The following is a 16,338-nucleotide window of genomic DNA, read 5'->3' as shown; positions in this document are numbered from 1 at the left end:
ATTAGCTTTTGTTTTTGTTTTAGATTGTTAATATCTGAAATGCTGATCTAAAAACATAAAATGTTGCAGTTCTTGTTGTGCACTGTACATGCTGAAGAACATCGAATTATTTACGGGACTAAAACTGAGTAAGCAATATGAACAAGTACGTAGAGTAACACCTAAAATTATGTCATTTTATGAAGGTAAAGGAACGATACTAACATAACCTTGCAGGCAGGCGTACATCGAGAAATTCAGAAAAGAGCTACCTGTTATGCTTGTCGATTCACCCTACAACAAAATGAAATACAGGAAGAGGTTCAAGAAGTACCATGCTAGGCTATCGGATGCAGCTGCGGTTGAAGACGACGAAGATGCAAGCAGTTAGTCCAGCAGTATGGAGTGTTCACTTGGCCTTAAAGCGATAGAGTAGGGTGTGGTTGGGTTTTAGTCCCGAAGAAGGTTTCCTAGTCGTGTTCTTAGTCTATTGCACATGAGTCAAGTTGTAAAACTTCAATAATATTGGTTACTATATTTTGCTTGAAATAAATTTGGTCTGTACGGGATCTCGTAGAAATCTATATTTGCTTTCTACTACCATGTGACAGTAATGGTGCCTGGGGCAACCCTATAAGAATAATGGATTATGATATGTCTATTATCATACGAGAGAAAAAGGTACGAGCAAGAGCATAGCCTCACAACAAAAGTCAAAAATACCGCTTGATTCAACACGCAATCCCAGCTATGTCTCGTAGGCAGGCCGCAAAGCCAAAAAAATAGAGCATAGGATAACAAGGGTAAAGCACGTACCATAGGGGGCCTCTGCAGGTGCTGCAACGCTGAATTGAAGCGATCACCTTCAGGAGCACAGTGGTGTGGCCATGGTACATCCATCCTGCCTCAGGGAATCACATAGCATGTTCTGTCATAGCCCTGCAAAACAGAGGAAAATTTACTACTTGTACTAACCTTGTCAGGTGTGTGCATGTAACAAATGTTGGACATAACTAAACACAGAAGAATGAAATGCAACATATGGAAGAATCAAATGCTCATTCCTTTCTCTATGGTTTTTGCGAGGACCATTACTCTCCCTTTAACAACGCTAAAACATCATAATAAGAATTAACAACAATCTTGAAAAGGTGGATATCCCATGTGAATCTAATTTTTCATATAAAGCACATGCCAAGTCTGTTGATCCCAGTCCAGCAATTGCACAAGAAAAAGCAAGCATCATAAATATTGAGCAACATAAGCTATGAATTGTTTATAGTACATTCTAAAATAATAGCTTATCATCTCTATTGATCTCCAAATCTATCCTAGCAGCCAAATTGAAAGAATACATGTTGAATGCAACGATTGAACGTTCGTAGATCATGCAGTCGGGGCTGGACGAATGGGGTTGGCCGTCGAGCCCGGCGGCCGGCTTCATCTAGTCCCGCAGAACATGATCCATACCCAACCACCTAGCCATCAGACGAGATGCACGGCCAGATCAAAGTTGTAGCCATGCCTGAGAAATGATATGTAGAGGACGCAAACAACCAATTGGGGTGTGGCAAAGAGGTTGCCTATAACCTTGTGGCTATAGGCACCCGCATGGAGGACTGAGAGGTGGGATGGTGCCGACTCTTAGCCGGCGGCCGCCGCGGGGAGGGTAGTGGGCCTTCTCTAGTGTTCGTTGAAAAGGTGGTGCGAGATCGCGAGGGAATTGGGGTGGAGGAAGGGAGGGGCCGCGACGCGCGGCTATATCCTGCCGGCGACGAGGGAGGGAGGGGTCGTGACGCGCGGCTAGATCCTGCCGGCGACGAGGCAGGGAGGGGGCGCGACGAGCGGCTAGATCCTGCCGGCGAGGATTAAAACCCTAGCGGCGGCGAGGAATAAACCCTAGCGAACGGGATAAAAAATCGAACCGAAAAAGCCCTGAAATTCGTACCAAGAATACCCTCGAAATATTTGGGAGGAAAAATCAGATCAGTTCGAAATATTTTTTCTCCCGAAAATGCCCCTCGGGGTCTGATATAATACACGTGACATCAGCGTATTGCATCGGATCTGGACCATCGAATTCGCTCCGACGGACGGTTCATATCGTCCGGATGCATTGTAAAATGACTCAAAAAGTATTGTAGTGCACAGTGCACAGCAGAGCTCGCCAAATGGGCAGGTCTGGTCCACAGGGGCACGGTTAGTAAGCGGGCCGTGCCATGCCGGTCCGGTTGCTACGCCTCTAGACCCAGGCTCAGCCTAGTTAGTGAACGCGCCGGCATGTGTGGCCCGTTAGCACGATGGGCTACATATTTTCAACCAACAGGTGTTTAGGCCTATTGCACTGTATTTTAGGTATGTATATAAAAAGTCAGAAAAAAATAAACGGGCCATGCAGTGCCAGCACGCATGCCGCGCGAGTTATTCATCGCATTAAGCCATCCTACACTTTAAGTCTCGCGTCGAACGCTACACTATGAGGCCGGTCCAATAGCGATTTTTTTGTCAAAAACACGCGAAACGCGAATTAAAAATCAGTGCGCTCGCTAGTATGAGGCCAGACGCTACACTATTTCAATCTCGTGGTTTGCCAACAACATGGCTAACCACTGCACTAGGCTCTAGTTCACATACAGTTAGTAAGGCACGACATATAGAAGGAAAGAATTGGGTGTTACATATTTTTCTTTCCTTTTTCCGTTCTTGGTTTTCAACTCTTTTTTTCGTTTCTTTTTTCTTCTCCATTTTTTCTTTGGGTTTCTTTTTTCTTCTCCATTTTTTTCGTTATCATTTTTTTGGTTTTTCTTTGTTTCTTTTTGATTTTCAATCTATATTCTTAAATACATGATCAATATTTTTTAAAGAACTTGTTTTAGAACTTTCCAAAAACTTGTTCAACATTTTTCAAATATTTGTTTAACATTTTTTGAAAGCTTGATTATTATTTTTAAAATCTTTGTTCAACATTTTTAAAATACATGTTCAACATTTTCCGAACGCTTGAATAGCATTTGTCAAGTACTTGTTCAACATTTATTCAAATACTTGTTCAACATTTTGCAAAATGCTTGATGAATTTTTTTGAAATACTTGTTCAACATTTTTCAAATCCTTGTTCAACATTTTTTGAATGCTTGATCAACATTTTTCAAATACTTGTTCAACATTTGTCAAAAAGAAGTACCATAGAATTTCAAAACATAACAAAGAATGAAAATGCCGTATAATCATGAAAATATTAACCTATCCAACATTATTAGAAGAATAGCCCAAATAATCTCCACATATCAAAAATCGCAAAGTAAAAAAATGGGCTTTTGAATGTAGCACCTGGCAACATGGCGGAGCTTGAATTTTTTTTTTTGGACGGGCTAGGCAGAAAAGAGCGTAATTTTTTAAGAAAAATCTGAATCATAATCACATGTCATAAGATGGAGTCAGCAGTTTCTGAATCATAAGCACATGCTGAGACCTGAGAGGATGGGGAATTGAAGACGTTGTGCCTCTGCGTGCCATACGTGTGTGAGACAAGAGGGGATGGGCATGATGTGCGTGCATAGGTTGGGCTAGGAACTTGGAACACAACTCCTCGTCTGCCAACTAACAAGGAGCGCTCGTTCTCAACCTCCCCAGAGGTCATTAGGGGTGGGCTGAGCCTGCCATTAAGGAGCGCTCGTTCCCAGCCTCCTCAAGGTTCACTAGGGGTGGACTAAGAGCGTGCCACAAAGGAGCGCTCGTTCCCAGCCTCCTCAACGTTCACAAGGGGTGGACTGAGAGCGTGACACTTGGGCGCTCTCAGTCGCCGCCATGTGTCGCACTCTGGGTATTTTCTCTGGATTTTGTTTTCTTTTATTTTTCGCACTCGTTTTTGGATTTTTAGATAGATTCTTATCCGGTTTTTGGTTTTGCGGGTTTTCACTGGTCTTCTTAGCTTTTGGAACTACGCAAAAGACAATTTTTTTCTTTTACGAGAGGCACGGTTTTGCTTCTGTGTAAGTCATGATTTTGTTTCCACGAGAGCCACGGCTGTGCCTCTCGGGAATGGAAAAAGAACGCGTTTTCTCTTTTCTTTTCTTCCGCGAGAGGCACCGTTTTGCTTCCGCGAGAGGGATGGTTTTGTTTCTACGAGAAAATGTGTCTTTTTTTTGTTCCGCAAGAGACACGGTTTTAATTCCGAGAGAGGCATGATTTTGCTTCCGTGAGATGCATGCCTGCGCCTCTCGGAAACAAAAAAAATGTTTTTCTCTTTTTTTTATTTTTTCTTCCGTGAGAGGCGCGGTTTTTCTTCCGCGAGAGGGATGGTTTTGCTTGCGCAAAGGGTACGGTTATGCTTGTCGGAAACAAAAAAATGTGTTTTCTCTCCTTTTTTCCTTCCGAGAGAGGCACGGTTTTGCTTCTGCGAGAGGCACTGCCGTGCCTCTCGGAAACAAAAAAAAATGTGTTTTTCTCTTCTTTTTTTCTTTCGCGAGAGACATGATTTTGCTTCCTCTAGAGGCACAGTTTTGCTTCGGCGAGAGGCACGACCGTGCCTCTCGGAAACGGCTTTCGGAAGGGAAAAATCATGAGCTACCGGTCTGGTTGTTTTGTCCTGTTTTTTCGTGAAAAAAAATCATCAAAACCTATCAACATAGTATCTAGTTTTGAAGATCTTGATGCGAGGATTCAATGATAAAAATGGTTCGAAATTTGGACGCATAGTTTAAGAGATAAACCATTTTCAAAATAAGGGAAAAGCTTACCGGCATCCGGCGGATCGTAGTGGCCACGTCGGCCACCTCCGCTCCATGACACGCATCCAATTGATGGCTTGCATGCCATTTTTTGTCGAATGCGCTTCCAAAATAGAGGCTATGTTTCAGAAACAAATGCGGTGTTGCAATGATCTACAACGGGTCTAGCTTTGCAACAAAACCTCTGTTGCGGAAATTTTCCGCGACAAGACCTCACTTGCAGAAAAAATTGCAACAAGACCCTAGTTGTAAATTTTTTTATGCGACAAAACAACCATTGCAAAAAATTCTACAACAAGGCCTATGTTGCAGAAATAATTCTGCAACCAGTCTTATGTTGCAGTTCTAGAGGCGCGCTCGGCTCGCTTGATGGGGGAAATCCGACGACTCGCGAGCCGGCTGATCTTTTAAAGATATCAGCCGACGGACGCATAGCACACCCCTTTGAATAATCAGATCCACGAAAAAAATGGAAAACTCTCAGGTTTCGACAACTGTCGCATGCGACGTGCCACTTATCGCAACCTAGAGAGGTGGAAGTAACCTTTGCAAGGAGTACTACTCAATTAATGATTTCGACTGCCTGGAAAATAATTTATGAAATCAAGGATGAAATTACAAGAGATTATTGGGAAATTCTCAACAGAAATTAATGCTGGCAAACCCAGCAAAATGGACCAACCAAAGTAGTGGCCATCTTTCCCTGACGCCTAAGACCTGACGGATAGCTATTGTTTTCGCTCACTCGGTCCTATCCGCTACGCCAACCACATGCCGTCCACAAGCCCCATAACCAAGAGCACGATCCATGCCACCTGGGGCGGCGGCGGAGGCACGGAGGGCTTGATCGCGGTGATGGCTGTGGGCGCGGTGGAACTAAAGGGCATGGTTGAGTCAAGCTTGGGATGGATGGGATGGTGGCCGCCACGTCCAGCAGCGCCAGCGCGTCTTCTCTAGGGCTTGGGGATGGGTGGAGCGGCATTATGCCCAGGAAGAGTGAGATCAACGGTGGAAGCGCGGAGCAGGCGCTCGGGTGGCGGCCATCAAGGCACGACAGCAACAGCGTGTATGGCAACGAATCCGGCGCCGCAGAAATGCTCGATACCCGGCCCGGAGCACGCCCCCGTGTCCGGTCAGCGCGCACGCTGCACAGAGCACGAGAACGGCGAGGAGGGGGTGGTGCATAGAGCGAGAGATAAGGTTGATTGGTGAGAGGAGGGAGGATTTGGATTGCTGATAAGACAGCGATCGCGGCGCTATCTCTGTATGTAATCCTCCCCGCGATTTTTTTTGTTCCCAAAATCGAGGGAGATCGCGCTGTTTTCTTGTTAACAATCACGGGTGATTTTCATGGCTCGATTCCTTCTCGCCGGCGATTTTAATCTACTCTGTTTTCGTCTTTTATAGGTTTCTCGGAGTGAGAACCAGGTGAGCAGAGCATACATGTTCCTTGTTGCTGCGCCACGAGCTGCCTGCTCTCGACCATAGTTGCCATGTTTCCCGTACGGTGGGAACGAGGAACGGGAACGGGGGACGAGAGTCGGAGGCTGGAAAAAATAGGGTACATCCGGGGTATACATCTCTAGAACGATTTTTCTAAAGCGGAAACGCGATCCAATCAATTCCGGTACGATGAATCCGGTACGGTACCATGGAACGAGGAACGTGAATCTGAATTTCTACTGCTGCATGCGCCTCCGGTCGGTGGATGCGGGGAGCAACTGGCTGGGAGGGACCGAGGGAGTACTTATACAGCAGGGGCGGGCCCACCTCAATTCAAGGGTATTCGCTTGAATACCCATTATTTTTATCAAAAAACTATGTATATGTAGTACATATACTGTGTTTTAGAAGAAAAAGCATGCTGCGAGAACGTGCTAGTTAAGGATTTCAGCCCAAACAGAGGCACCCCACCATGGTCTGTCTATTTCTCCCTCACCCCCACAACATGGCCCATATGGCCCAAATCGCTGCAGCACCACGATCAGAGGACTCGAACCGGCAGCTCCACCCTTCCCCTGCTCTCCAGTTCTTTGCGCACCACACTCTGACCCGTGCCGCCAACCGCCTGATTGGCACAGCACGGCGGCATCCCAGAGCTTCCGTCGACTGACCGGCGATCGATCGCATGTGCGCGTGGTGACGGCTGCGGCGCAGACGCGCGCAGAGAATCCATCCCTGATCCCTCGCCCCCTTTTTGTTCTGAACTTTCTGATCTCTGCAGACTGCTAGGTTGTGGGTTGGCAAAGCGTGAAGAAATCAGGGGCGATAATTGATTCAATTTAAAGACACAACCCGAATTCAGCTTTTGAAGGTATAATCTCTAATTACATGTACTAATCCTTTAACCCTTAATTCAACTATACAAAGTGTTCTAACTGAATTTATCTGTCACCATCGAACCGAATTCAGACAACAGGGGCTCGGTTTTGTTCTCGTATTGCCCAACAGGCTGCAGTGCAGAAGTAGTACAAGACTAAGTAAGTTATTTTGGCCACTGACCAGTTGTCTTTCTACTTAATTATAGTGAAACAGGAGACTTGTTTGCAGTCAATTCTGAATTGTTTTTGTAATGTGAGAATTTTATAAATTGTAAATTTATTACAGTGAGCATTTTCTATAACTATCAGTACTCTAAAGCTTGAGCAATTTTACTTTTCAGGCGTAACACATGAAGAGGAAGAATATGGGTTCTACTGATTTCAGAAGCCTCGCAGAGTTGTCTATGATGCCTGTTAAAACAGGGAGGGCTCTGCCGTATGAGATTCTTTACAAACTTCGCAAATTGGTGCTAGTTCTTGCTGTTGCAACAGCCGGTGTTGAGAGGGTCTTTTCATCAATAAACTATATAAAAAAACAGCTAAGAAGCAAGAGGGGGCAGGAATACTTGAATGATTGTTTGGCCACATGCATTGAAAGGGAATTCTTCTTGCACGTTAAGGATAAGGACATCATCGCTCATTTTCAAAGCATCAAGAATCGCATGTAATTTGTAAGTATTCTTATCATTTTCTATTTTCTATCCTCCATATCTCTTAGATTTTGTCACGGTATGTTGAACAATTTTTACTTCTTTATGTTGAACAGTACCAAGTTATGGTCAATTTTTATTAACATATATGTGATATCTTTTGTATAGTTTAGAACTAGTACAATATACTTTTATAATCGGTTATACGCACCAAAGGGAAGGCTACAGGCTTCAAAAAAAAGTTTTCAAATTTTGAATACACAGTCCTTAATTCCTGGGCCCGCCCCTGTTATACAGGGAACTGGCTGGGCTGGGAGCAACTAGCTGCATCGTCGATCCATGAAGATTAAAATAAATCATTTCCTTCCCAATGGAAAATTTATTAGCAGCCTTGGAGTAATTGGAGAGCAGAACGAGGAGTTATTTAGGGGACTGAAAAAGAACGGGGTAGAAGAGTAAAACAAGGGGTTCGTGTTGATATGGCTGACCGAAGAACCAAGGCTGTCGAGTCGCCGAACCTGAATCGACGATCCGGCTGCGGAAACACCGAATCCGCATTGAATCTTACCGAATCAACCCTCGTTCCCGAATCTGATTCTGGGTCGATGAATCTGGATCGAGGGACGGCCCACCGTTCCCCGTTTTCAGCTACTATGCTCTCGACTAAACCTCATATAGAGGTGAAAGTGACGTAATCATGTTTCCCGACTCATAACCTCGGTACAGAGTCTACAGACACCGCTGAAAGAACTACCACCGGCTGCAACACAGATGTCATAGTCTTTACCTAGTATTCTGAAGACGCAGCGATCCTGAGCTGTCACAGAACAAGGAGCATCAGCAATCACAACAGCGGTTACACGAGGGCCGCGCTGGCGGTGTAAATGAAGAGTAAGCTTCATGGTAAGTTTCGTGGTGGCTGATTGTTCCCAGATGCATCCTAGTCCAAGCAGCATAGCATGTATCCAACTTCTCGTGATTTAGATTTCTGTCTTTCTCTGATATATTTCATTTATAGATAAAACTATTCTGACGAGCAACAAGCAGTTGGGAATGGTAAGCGGTCTACAAGCATGCCAAGTTACGTTGTGACGTTTGGTACACCCAAAGCATTCCTACGGTATCCGGGAGTTGCACAATCTCATGGTCTAAGGAAAAGATACTTGACATTCGAAAAGCTTTAGCATACGAACTACACGATCTCTGTGCTAGGTTTAGGATTGGGTCTTGTCCATCACATCATTCTCCTAATGATGTGATCCCATTATCAATGACATCCAATGTCTATGGTCAGGAAACCGTAACCATCTATTGATCAACGAGCTAGTCAACTAGAGGCTTACTAGGGACATGGTGTTGTCTATGTATCCACACATGTATTTGAGTTTCCTATCAATACAATTATAGCATGGATAATAAACGATTATCATGAACAAGGAAATATAATAATAATAACTAATTTATTATTGCCTCTAGGGCATATTTCCAACAGTCTCCCACTTGCACTAGAGTCAATAATCTAGTTCACATCGTCATGTGATTAACACTCACAGGTCACATTACCATGTGACCAACATCCAAAGAGTTTACTAGTGTCACTAAACTAGTTCACATCATCATGTGATTAAGACTCAATGAGTTCTGGGGTTTGATTATATTTTGCTTGTGAGAGAGGTTTTAGTCAACGGGTCTGCAACATTCAGATCCGTATGCACTTCGCAAATCTCTAGGTCATATTGTAAATGCTGCTTCCACGCTCCACTTGAAGCTATTCCAAATGGTTGCTCCACTATACATATCCGGTTTGCTACTCAGAGTCACTCGGATAGGTGTTAAAGCTTGCATCGACGTAACCCTTTACGCCGAACTCTTTATCACCTCCATAATCGAGAAACATGTCCTTATTTACTCCAAGGACAATTTTGACCGCTGTCCAATGATCCATTCCTGGATCATTCTTGTACCCCTTGACTGACTCATGGCAAGGCATACTTTCGGTGCGGTACACAGCATAGCATACTATAGAGCCTACGTCTAAAGCATAGGGGACGACCTTTGTCCTTTCTCTCTTTTCTACCGTGGTCGAGCTTTAAGTCTTAACTTCGTACCTTACAACTCAGGCAAGAACTCCTTCTTTGACTGATCCATCTTGAACACCTTCAAGATCATGTCAAGGTACGTGCTCATTTGAAAGTACCATTAAGCATTTTTTGATTTATCCCTATAGATCTTGATGCTCAATGTTCAAGTAGCTTAATCCAGGTTTCCACTTGAAAAACACTTCTCAAATAACCCTATATGCTTTCCAGAAAATTCTACATTATTTCTGATCAACAATATGTCAACAAGATATACTCATCAGGAATTCTATAGTGCTCCCTCACATTTCTTTGGAAATACAAGTTTCTCATAAACTTTGTATAAACCCAAAATCTTTGATCATCTTATCAAAGTGCATATTCCAACTCCGAGATGCTTACTCCAGTCCATGGAAGGATCGCTGGAGCTAGCATACCTTTTAGCATCCTTAGGATCGACAAAATCTTTCTGATTGTATCACATACAACCTTTCCTGACGAAAACTGGTAAGGAAACTCATTTTGACATCCATCTGCCAGATTTCATAAATGCAGCTAATGCTAACATGATTCCGACGGACTTAAGCATCGCTACGGATGAGAAAATCTCATCGTAGTCAACTCCTTGAACTTGTGAAAAACTCTTCGCCACAAGTCAAGCTTCATAGACGGTGACATTACCGTCCACGTCCGTCTTCTTCTTAAAGATCCATTTATCTCAATGGTTTGCCGATCATCGGGCAAATCCACCAAAGTCCATGCTTTGTTCTGATACATGGATCCTATCTCGGATTTCATGACTTCTAACCATTTGTTGGAATATGGGCCCACCATTGCTTCTCCATAGCTCGTAGGTTCATTGTTGTCTAGCAACATGACCTTCAAGACAGGATTACTGTACCATTCTGAAGTAGTACGCATCCTTGTCGATCTACGAGGTTTGGTAGTGACTTGATCCGAAGTTTCATGATCACTATCATAAGCTTCTACTTCAAGTGGTGTAGGCGCCACAAGAACAACTTCCTGTGCCCTGCTACACAGTAGTTGAAGTGATGGTTCAGTAACCTTATCAAGTCTCCACCATCCTCCCACTCAATTCTTTTGAGAGAAACTTTTTCTGGAGAAAGGACCCGATTCAAGAAACAATCCCTATTGCTTTCGGATCTGAATTAGGAGGTATACCCAGCTGTTTTGGGTGTCCTATGAAGATACATTTTATCCGCTTTGGGTTCGAGCTTATCAACCTGAAACTTTTTCACATAAGCGTCGCAGCCCCAAACTTTTAAGAAACGACAATTTAGGTTTCTCCAAACCATAGTTCAAACAGTGTCGTCTCAACGGAATTACGTGGTGCCCTATTAAAGCGAGTGCGGTTGTCTCTAATGCCTAACCCATGAACGATAGTGGTAATTCGATAAGAGACATCATGGTATGCATCATATCCAATAGGGTGCAACTATGATGTTCGGACACACCATCACATTATGGTGTTCCAGGCGGTATTAATTGTGAAACAATTTCCACAATGTCTTAATTGTGTGCCAAAGCTCGTAACTCAGATACTCATCTCTATGATCATATCATAGACATTTTATCCTCTTGTCACGATGATCTTCAACTTCACTCTGAAATTACTTGAACCATTCAATAATTCAGACTTGTGTTTCATCAAGTAAATATACTCAGTATCTACTCAAATCATCTGTGAAGTAAGAACATAACAATATCCACTGCGTGCCTCAGCACTCATTGGACTGCACACATCAAAATGTATTACTTCCAACAAGTTGCTTTCTTGTTCCATTTTACTGAAAACGAGGCTTTCAGTCATCTTGCCCATGTGGTATGATTTGCATGTCTCAAGTGATTCAAAATCAAGTGATTCCGAACGGTCCATTTGCATGGAGTTTCTTCATGCATATACACCAATACACATGGTTCGCATGTCTCAAACTTTTCAAAAACGAGTGAGTCCAAAGATCCATCAACATGGAGCTTCTTCATGCGCTTTATACCAATATGACTTACATGTGGTACTATCATTACTATCTTATATCTTTTGGCATGAACATGTGTATCACTACGATCGAGATTCAATAAACCATTCATTTTAGGTGCAAGACCATTGAAGGTATTATTCAAATAAACAGAGTAACCATTATTCTCCTTAAATGAATAACCGTATTGCGATAGACATAATCCAATCATGTCTATGTTCAACGCAAACACCAAATAACAATTATTTAGGTTTAACACCAATCTCGAAGGTAGAGGGAGCGTGCGATGCTTGATCATATCAACCTTGGAAACACTTCCAACACATATCGTCAGCTCACCTTTAGCTAGTCTCCTTTTATTCTGTTGCTTTTATTCCGAGTTACTAGCACTTAGCAACCGAACCGGTATCTAATACCCTGGTGCTACTAGAAGTACTAGTAAAGTACACATTAACATAATGTATATCCAATATACTTCCGTCGACCTTGCCTGCCTTCTTATCTACCAAGTATCTAGGGTGGTTCTGCTTTAGTGTCCGTTCCTCTCATTACAGAAGCACTTAGTCTCGGGTTTGGGTTCAACCTCGGGTTTCTCCACTAGAGCAGCAGCTGATTTGCCGTTTCATGAAGTATCCCTTCTTGTCCTTGCCCTTCTTGAAACTGGTGGTTTCGCCAACCATCAACAATTGATGCTCCTTCTTGATTTCTACTTTCACGGTGTCAAACATCGCGAATATTTCAAGGATCATCATATCTATCCCTGATATGTTATAGTTCATCACGAAGCTCTAGCAGCTTGGTGGCAATGACTTTAGAAAAACATCACTATCTCATCTGGAAGATTAACTCCCACTCGATTCAAGTGATTGTGGTACTCAGACAATCTGAGCACAAGCTCAACGATTGAGCTTTTCTCCCTTAGTTTGTAGGCTAAGAAACTCGTCGGAGGTCTTATACCTCTTGACATGGGCACGAGCCTGAAATCCCAATTTCAGCCCTCGAAACATCTCATATGTTCCGCGACATTTCGAAATCGTCTTTGGTGCCTCAACTCTAACCGTTTAACTGAACTATCACGTAGTTATCAAAACTTGTATGTTAGATGTTCGCAACACCCGCAGATGACGTTCGAGGTTCAGCAGACTGAGCGGTGCATTAAGGACATAAGCCTTCTACGAAGCAACGAGGACAATCCTCAGTTTACGGACCTAGTCCGCATAATTGCTACTATCAACTTTCAACTGAATTTTTCTCTAGGAACATATCTAAACAGTAGAACTAAAGCGCGATCTTACGACATAATTTGCGAAGATCTTTTGACTATGTTCAGGATAATTAAGTTCATCTTATGAACTCCCACTCAGATAGACATCCCTCTAGTCATCTAAGTGATTACATGATCCGAGTCAACTAGGCCGTGTCCGATTATCACGTGAGACGGACTAGTCATCATCGGTGAACATCTTCATGTTGATCGTATCTACTATAAGACTCATGCTCGACCTTTCGGTCTCTTGTGTTCCGAGGCCATGTCTGTACATGCTAGGCTCGTCAAGTCAACCTAAGTGTTTCGCGTGTGTAAATCTGGCTTACACCCGTTGTATGTGAACGTAAGAATCTATCACACCCGATCATCACGTGGTGCTTCGAAACGACGAACTTTCGCAATGGTGTACAGTTAGGGGGAACACTTTCTTGAAATTTTAATGAGGGATCATCTTATTTACTACCGTCGTTCTAAGAAAATAAGATGCGTAAACATGATAAACATCACATGCAATCAAATAGTGACATGATATGGCCAATATCATTTTGCTCCTTTTGATCTCCATCTTCGGGGCTCCATGATCATCATCGTCACCGGCATGACACCATGATCTCCATCATCATGTCTTTATGAAGTTGTCTCGCCAACTATTACTTCTACTACTATGGCTACCGGTTAGCAATAAACTAAAGTAATTATATGGCGTTGTTTAATGACACACAGGTCACACAATAAATTAAGACAACTCCTATGTCTCCTGCCGGTTGTCATACTCATCGACATGCAAGTCGTGATTCCTATTACAAGAACATGATCAATCTTATACATCACATATCATTCATCACATTCTTCTTGGCCATATCACATCACATAGCAAACCTTGCAAAAACAAGTTAGACGTCCTCTAATTGTTGTTTGCATGTTTTACGTGGCTGCTATGGGTTTCTAGCAAGAACGTTTCTTACCTACGCAAAAACCACAACGTGATATGCCAATTGCTATTTACCCTTCATAAGGACCCTTTTCATCGAATCCGATCCGACTAAAGTGGGAGAGACTGGCACCCGCTAGACATCTTATGCAACAAGTGCATGCCAGTCGGTGGAACCTGTCTCACGTAAGTGTACGTGTAAGGTCTGTCCGGGCCGCTTCATCCTACAATGCCGTTGAATCAAGATTGGACTAGTAACGGTAAGCATATTGATCAAAATCAACGCCCACAACTACTTTGTGTTCTACTCGTGCAAAGAAACTATGCATAGACCTAGCTCATGATGCCACTGTTGGGTAACGTAGCAGAAATTCAAAATTTTCCTACGTGTCACCAAGATCTATCTATGGAGAAACCCGCAACGAGGGGAAGGAGAGTGCATCTACATACCCTTGTAGATCGCTAAGCAGAAGCGTTCAAGAGAACGGGGTTGAAGGAGTCGTACTCGTCGTGATCCAAATCACCGGAGATCCTAGTGCCGAACAGACGACACCTCCGCGTTCAACACACGTGCAGCCCGGTGACGTCACCCATGCCTTGATCCAGCAAGGAGAGAGGGAGAGGTTGAGGAAGACTCTGTCCAGCAGCAGGACAACGGCGTGATGGTGGTGGAGGAGCGTGGCAATCCTGCAGGGCTTCGCCAAGCACCGCGGGAGAGGAGGAGGGAGAGAGGCAGGGCTGCGCCATGAAGAGGACAAAACTCATGTCTTGGCAGCCCCAAAGTCCTCAAGTATATATAGGGGAGAGGGAAGGGGGTGCGCCCCCTCTAGGGTTTCCACCCCAAGGGGTGCGGCAGCCCCAAACCCATCTAGGGTGGCGGCCAAGGGGGGGAAGAGGGGGAAACTTGCCCCCCAAGCTAGGTGGGGCGCCCCCTCCCCAAACCCTAGGCGCCTTGAGCCTTTGTGGGGGGGGGGGCGCACCAGCCCACCTGGGGCTGGTCCCCTCCCACACTTGGCCCATGCAGCCCTCCGAGGCCGGTGGCCCCACTTGGTGGACCCCCGGGACCCTCCCGGTGGTCCCGGTACGTTACCGATAAAACCCGAAACTTTTCCGGTGACCAAAACAGGACTTCTCATATATAAATCTTTACCTCCGGACCATTCCGGAACTCCTCGTGACGTCCGGGATCTCATCCGAGACTCCGAAAAACATTCGGTAACCACATACAAACTTCCTTTATAACCCTAGCGTCATCGAACCTTAAGTGTGTAGACCCTACGGGTTCGGGAACCATGCAGACATGACCGAGACGTTCTCCGGTCAATAACCAACAGCGGGATCAGGATACCCATGTTGGCTCCCACATGTTCCACGATGATCTCATCGTGATCAACCACGATGTCGAGGATTCAATCAATCCCGTATTCAATTCCCTTTGTCTAGCGGTATTATACTTGCCCAAGGTTCGATCGTCGGTATCCCGATACCTTGTTCAATCTCGTTACCAGCAAGTCTCTTTACTTGTTCCGTAACACATCATCCCGTGATCAACCCCTTTGTCACATTGTTCTTTGATGTGCACTTGCAAACCCAATTTACTCCACAAAAATTGACATGCTTATAAGAGACATTTTCATCATAACTAGTGCAATCATCATCAGTACTATGGATATTCAAAGAGTTCATAATAACAACATTGCAATCATGCTCATCATTCAAATATTTAGTATCAAACATTCTATAGATTTCTTCTTCTAGCACTTGAGGACAATTTTCCTATTCATCAAACTCACGAAAGATATTAAAAAGATGAAGCGTATGAGACAAACTTAACTCCATTTTTTTGTAGTTTTCTTTTATAAACTAAACTAGTGATAAAACAAGAAACAAAAAGATTCGATTGCAAGATCTAAAGATATACCTTCAAGCACTCACCTCCCCGGCAACGGCGCCAGAAAAGAGTTTGATGTCTACTACACAACCTTCTTCTTGTAGACGTTGTTGAGCCTGCAAGTGCACAGGTTTGTAGGACAGTAGCAAATTTCCCTCAAGTGGATGACCTAAGGTTTATCAATCCGTGAGAGGCGTAGGATGAAGATGGTCTATCTCAAGCAACCCTGCAACCAAATAGCAAAGAGTCTCTTGTGTACAAAACACACCCAATACAATGGTAAACTGTATAGGTGCACTAGTCCGGCGAAGAGATGGTGATACAAGTGCAATATGGATGGTAGATAAAGATATTTGTAATCTGAAATTATGAAAACAGCAAGGTGACTAAAGATAAAAGTGAGTGTAAACGGTATTGCAATGGTAGGAAACAAGGCCTAGGGTTCATACTTTCACTAGTGTAAGTTCTCTCAGCAATAATAACATAGATAGATC

The 16,338-nt window shown here is 43.8% G+C and overlaps 1 long non-coding RNA gene across 1 annotated transcript; it reads left to right on the top strand.

The window, feature by feature from the left end:
• Positions 1-6,727: 6,727 nt before the first annotated feature.
• On the top strand, positions 6,728-7,661 carry LOC123066512 (uncharacterized). Its single transcript, XR_006431360.1, has 4 exons — positions 6,728-6,839; positions 6,934-7,023; positions 7,122-7,189; positions 7,372-7,661. It is a non-coding gene; the product is annotated as an uncharacterized lncRNA (long non-coding RNA).
• Positions 7,662-16,338: the final 8,677 nt, after the last annotated feature.

This window comes from Triticum aestivum, chromosome 3B (assembly GCF_018294505.1).
Source record: "Triticum aestivum cultivar Chinese Spring chromosome 3B, IWGSC CS RefSeq v2.1, whole genome shotgun sequence".
NCBI classification, from domain to species: domain Eukaryota; kingdom Viridiplantae; phylum Streptophyta; class Magnoliopsida; order Poales; family Poaceae; genus Triticum; species Triticum aestivum.
This window is presented reverse-complemented; position numbering and strand designations above follow the sequence as displayed.